Below are 5,827 nucleotides of genomic sequence, written 5' to 3'. Positions count from 1 at the left end.
AAGGAAGGAAGGAAGGAAGGAAGGAAGGAAGGAAGGAAGGAAGGAAGAAAAGATAGATGGAAGGAAAGGAGAGGGAAGAATTAAGGGCAATGACTGTCCTAAATTGTTCCATCCAACATTGATACATCCCAGCTTCATGGTTACATGTTTTCTTAAAGAAATGCTCTTAAAGAAAAAAAAAATGACTCTATATTTTCCTATACCCAATAGAAAAAAAATGAAGGGCTGCTGACTATTCTTTCAACAATGAACCATAAAAATTAAATATGCACTTTTCACCTCCTCTTTTCTGTGCTGAACAATTCCCACAGTCTTCACTAGAACTAGCCTCCTGGCCGCTCTAGAGTTTCTGTTGATCTCTTCTGGACCCATGCCATTTTCCTTGCACTTATGTTTTGGATACCTAAACTGGGCACACTCTACCAAATCAAGGCATGCCCAATTTTGAGACTATGAGTAGAATCAGCCCTGAAGTACAATCTTTTTTAAACACCCTAGAGTCAGATTTGGTTGCAGATTTATTTATTGATTGACTTTTCAATTCAGTCTCCATGCTTCTCCATTCCACTAAATTCTTCTATCAATCCCATGAAAACCCAACCCAATCCCGTCTTTACCTCTAGAGTGATAACTGTACCTACCTACATACCACTGAAGGGAAGATAAATAAACAAAGATGTGAACTTGTTTTCCAGTGTACAACATAAAGTACTCTTAGCATTGCTAGTAATTCTCTCCTAGCATCTTGCTCTTGTCCAATTAAATTGTCATTTGCTTCCTTCTAAAACTCGAAAAGGTCATTCAAACTGCAATCAAGTTCTTCCAGGTGCTAGATTCACTACTCAATTTGGCATAATTGGAAAATTTATCGAGCTTACCATATCCTGTCATCCATGATATTAATGAAAATATTAATTAGAGCTAATCCCAGGATCAGCCCCTGAGAAAATGCACTGAACCTTCTTCCCGGGTGTAATGAAGATTGAACAACCATCTATGTGGCCCTCCTTCAACCAACTTGACAGATTTTCATGTCTTCAATCAAGACAGTAAAATATTGGCTGGCATTTTGAGGAAATGCCAGTAAGTGAAATATAAAAGGCATATTTTTTTCTTGTGCAAGAAAAACTTCTACATACATTATTGATTTTGATGCTTATAAACTCATTGGTGTAAAAAATTCTCCCGTGAGCTGTACTTAATTCTGCTTAATTTCTACACCTCTTTACTAGTTCTTGATCCTGGTAACAGCATTCTTGCCATACCCTTGACATGCTCTCTTTTTGGACTTTTTTTTTTTTCCTGATTCTATCTCTACAAACTTTTTTTTAAATATAAAATATACCACTGTAAACATCTCGTTTCCTTCCTCCTCCCCACTATGCCTACTGCTCATCTTTTGGATGCAAAAATACCATTAAATCCTTAGCATTACTGGTTTCTAGTATGACATCATTTCTCTCTCCTTCTTTAGTGTTTTGTTCAATGACCTCAATGTTATTCCTTGGGGAACTACTTACTTGGTAGCAAATAAAATGAGTCTTAAATAATTTTCAAATAACACACCAGAAACATTGAATTAATAAGCTATACAAAGGAAGACTATAAAAAGCTAAAAAAAAATCACTTGGGTTTTCATACTTCCTTGTGTTGATTTTTTATATTAAAATGGGAGCCCTAGCTCAATGAACCCACCTCAACCCTGAAACTGTCATGTTTCTTCTTCAAAGTTCCATTAATGAACCAACAGGTAGTAAGGCAATAACCTGCTCCCCCCCTAAAAAAAAAAGATCCTTACAACTAAATATGATCCCAAACTGTCATGTTCTTGATAGCTCTGAAATAGGGAAGCACATTTTGTTTCAAAGGACTGAGAAGTTCAGTGATAAAAATAACAAGTAATGTCTGTTTTCTTTTCTCAAAGGGTTAGAATATGTATGCAGAGCATAAATAATAAAAAGGTAGTAAAACAGTTTGGGACCAACTGTGGCCCAGTTACAAGAAAAATCATTATGGCCCACGTTCAAGAGTCTATTCTTTCTTTAATAAGCGCATATAAATCGCATTGACAGTAATGGCAGATATGCTTGCTGGCGGGGGAGAATTAGCACCTAAAAGCCATTATCCACTGCCTTAGAAGACATTAACTGCTGCCTTGTAAACACTCTTTTTTTCCCCTCAGAATTTATTCGAGTTTAATCCTCTGGCAGTAATGTAGCCATCTCTACTATTATACATATATATTGATTATGAAAAAATGAAGGACATTGAAGGAGAAAGATGTTTTTTTAAGGTTCCAAGCATTTAAAAATATAGCATCTTTTCCAGAGACTGAGTGAAAAGAAAGTCTGGAATTAGCAAAATGCCGCTGATCAAAGGATATGGATACACCGGATTGGCAATAATCTCCAACGAGAGACAACCTCCTGGATAGTGTGTTTGCACAGGTATCTTATGATGCACATCCAATCTTTATATACAAACACATAACAATATCAGCTAGTTTATGTTTAATGTTGCTCGGAGTCAAGTTAACTTTCTTGTTCAGAGTCAAGAGTTAAATTTCTGCTACAGAACAAAGTAACACCCAGCCCCATATCAGCTTGTTAGTTCACTTAAAGTTCTGGAGTGTGTGCTATATATGTCAGGTCCTGTATTAGGTAATAAAGAAGCAGTATCATTTTACAAAACTCATGGTTTATTGGGGAAAGGCAGACAAAAAGAGGTAAGGAAATAATGAAATATATGATGACAAAATAACAACAAAAAACTTTTATGAATTTCATAAACAGGATATTGAGTTGTTAAGTATGGGATGGGGGGCTTGAGCTGATATTTAAGTTAAATTTGAAAGATTAAAAGAAGGGATGCCTGGGTGGCTCAGTCAGTTAAATGTCTGACTTTAGCTCAGGTCAGGATCTCATGGTTCATGGGATGGAGCCCCTCATCAGGCTCTGTGCTGACAGCTCGGAGCCTGGAGCCTGTTTTGGATTCTGTGTCTCCCTCTCTCTCTCTCTCTCTCTGCCTTTCCCCTGCTTATGCTCTGGTTCTCTCAAAAATGTATAAACATTTAAAAACATTAAGAAGAGAGAGAGAGAGAGAGAGAGAGAGAGAGAGAGAGAGCCCTGCTAAGAACTGGAGAAGCAGAATGGGGAGTTGGATTCCAGGAAGGGAAACCGGTGCCAAGGGCATTCAGGTGAAAAAGAGGAAGCCATTGTGGCTGGGGAATCAGGAGTACGTGAGATGAGGGGCTCACCTGAGACGGGAAGGAGAGTCACAGGCCAGATACAACACACAATGCCTCCTGATTATATTCTGTAGGCATTGAAGGGTTATGGGCAGGCAGATGCCGTGAGTCAGTGCCTGAACATGTGTGTTCAATCTCTCTGATGTAGGTATCGTAAACTGGAGACCATTTGAAGTAGGGTGGTTATAGAAAAAATGGAAAAAATAAAAAAAGGTGTATGAAATGAGATAATTTTGCAGATGTAATTTGCAGGACTTACCAATAATGTGTAGATGGTAGAGAGGAGGGACATTGTAAGCAGAAAGAGTTAGGGGATCCCCAGAAAAAGAAAAATGAGACATAGCTTTCATGACACAAGAGAAGTCATTTTAGCAACCCCCACCCCAGCCAGCTGTTTTCCATGGCCTGGAAATGCCTTACCAATTCTACTTTCCCAAACACACTTCTGGCAGAACTTCCAGGGCGATGCCAGGATTACAAAGAAATGCAAAAACCTCAAGAGTTAAGGATTTCAAGGGAACAAATGGAATGCAAAAATTAACAGTTTCTACCAGGCTTGGAAGTGGCCTAAACATATCTGAGACAAAAAAGTCAGTGGCAAAAACTCCCAGTGCTATTTCAAAGACCCTGCACTCCTTACCAGAGACAAAAGCCCAAGACTTCAACCAGTTTATACTGATCTTGGAACAAGCCCATATTCCGTCCCCCTTGTCTAACAGTTACCTCAGCTTCATTATAATGTTATAGTCTCCATCCAAGGGGAAGCACAAGCTTCATTACCATAACTTACGAGGCATGTATAGGCGTGCTTTCTAAGTATGCCTGAGCAAGCCTTTACCTGCCATGCCAAAGCTCTCCTTTCCAAATATTTATCCTAACCCTAAAAGGAAAGGAATACCTTTCACTCTGTTAAGGGAGTCTCAGTTTTGGAAGTTATTCCCTGTGATCTCCATGTTTGCTGCAAACAAAGTTTCTTTTGTGTGACAAACTGCACCTGGTGTAAACTCTATCTGTAAGTCACCAAGGAGCGAACTCAGGTTAGCTCCATTATAGAATGATGATGCCCAGCTAGCTGGTTTGCTTACATATGGTAAATACTGTTTAATGAAAGACACACTAACACACACACACAAAACACATAGTTCCAGAGTCTTGAGACTGACCAAGTGAGGAGCTGAAACCCAAGACTCCCTGCTTAGGGCTCTTATATAGCTTGTAGAATTTCACCTCCAAGTTCCTAGGGAATCTCTTCCTTTTTTTTTTTTTTTTTTTATTTTTTTTTTAACGTTTTTTAATTTATTTTTGGGACAGAGAGAGACAGAGCATGAACAGGGGAGGGGCAGAGAGAGAGGGAGACACAGAATCGGAAACAGGCTCCAGGCTCTGAGCCATCAGCCCAGAGCCCGACGCGGGGCTCGAACTCACGGACCGCGAGATCGTGACCTGGCTGAAGTCAGACGCTTAACCGACTGCGCCACCCAGGCGCCCCGGGAATCTCTTAATTTTTAAGCTTCTTTGCAGGCAACTGTTGCCCTCATCACCCTAGGTAAAGTGCAGGCATTCCCATGACTGGCCTGAGCATGTACTGTCGTGTCTTCAACACCTACTTAACAGTACATTTAACTGTAATTTAAAGATGAGGTCAAAACGTAAGAAGAAATGCATAAAGAGTGCCTAATGCTTTTCCTTACTCTTTTTTTCCTCTTCTGTGATTTCTCACTTGCTGTAAAATTTAATAACAAAACAAAACAATTGCTTTCCTGATTCATGGTGGGCCTCAAGTGGGCTTCAACACTACAGTGTTTGAAAAAAAGTCCCATTTCTAAACATAAGTCTCAGTGGCAAGTTTCCACTGCCCATTTTGGAAACTTCCCATGCTATGGAAGTCAAGCCTTTTTTATTCTTACAAATTTTTGGCTTTCATGAGATCTTTCACAAAACCTAATCCCCCAAAAATAAATCACCTTGATGAAAATTCACTCAGTAAAGGTAAATTAATGTGAAAATAAAACTGCCTTTAGCTCTGAGCAGCAAGATGCTGAGAGCTGAGGGAAGGAAAAAGTTGAGGTAGAGTACTGGGGTGCAGGGTGAATAATTTGGGTGAATCATCAATATTTACTTGGTTTATATTCCTATTCATCTTTAAACTCTGGAAAGAGCATGTTGGATTTCACTACTGAAAAAAAAATTACTACTACAGAGCGGAGGATAAAATCAAATTTCTGCTTTAAGACTTTGGGCAATTTTGAGAAAGAGTAAATGGCAAGCTAATTTACTGAAATACTAGTTTATATTGTGTTCTTCCTTCAATTCTAAAATGCTAGCCAGGTATTTTGCCTCAAAGGGTTTTTCTTGGCTGAGTGGAAGCTGCTGGAAAACAATGCCTTCCTCAATCTTTTGAGAAAGCCTGATTTGCAAGGTTTATCCAGAAAGGGGGAGGGAGAAAGAAAGAAAGAAAGAAAGAAAGAAAGAAAGAAAGAAAGAAAGGAAGAAAGAAAGAGGAAGGAAGGAAAAGAGAAAGAGAGAAAGAGGGAGAAAGAAAGAAAGAAAGAAAGAAAGAAAGAAAGAAAGAAAGAAAGA

At 38.9% G+C, this 5,827-nt stretch overlaps 1 protein-coding gene across 28 annotated transcripts in view; it reads right to left on the bottom strand.

The window, feature by feature from the left end:
- NRXN1 (neurexin 1) overlaps positions 1–5,827 on the bottom strand; it is a 1,154,099-nt gene that overhangs the window by 596,100 nt on the left and 552,172 nt on the right. The window lies entirely within an intron of this gene.

This window comes from Herpailurus yagouaroundi, unplaced genomic scaffold (genome assembly GCF_014898765.1).
Source record: "Herpailurus yagouaroundi ecotype Mexico unplaced genomic scaffold, PumYag 210, whole genome shotgun sequence".
Classification (NCBI taxonomy): domain Eukaryota; kingdom Metazoa; phylum Chordata; class Mammalia; order Carnivora; family Felidae; genus Herpailurus; species Herpailurus yagouaroundi.
The sequence above is the reverse complement of the archived record's forward strand: the minus strand, read 5'-3'. Positions and strand labels throughout refer to the sequence as shown.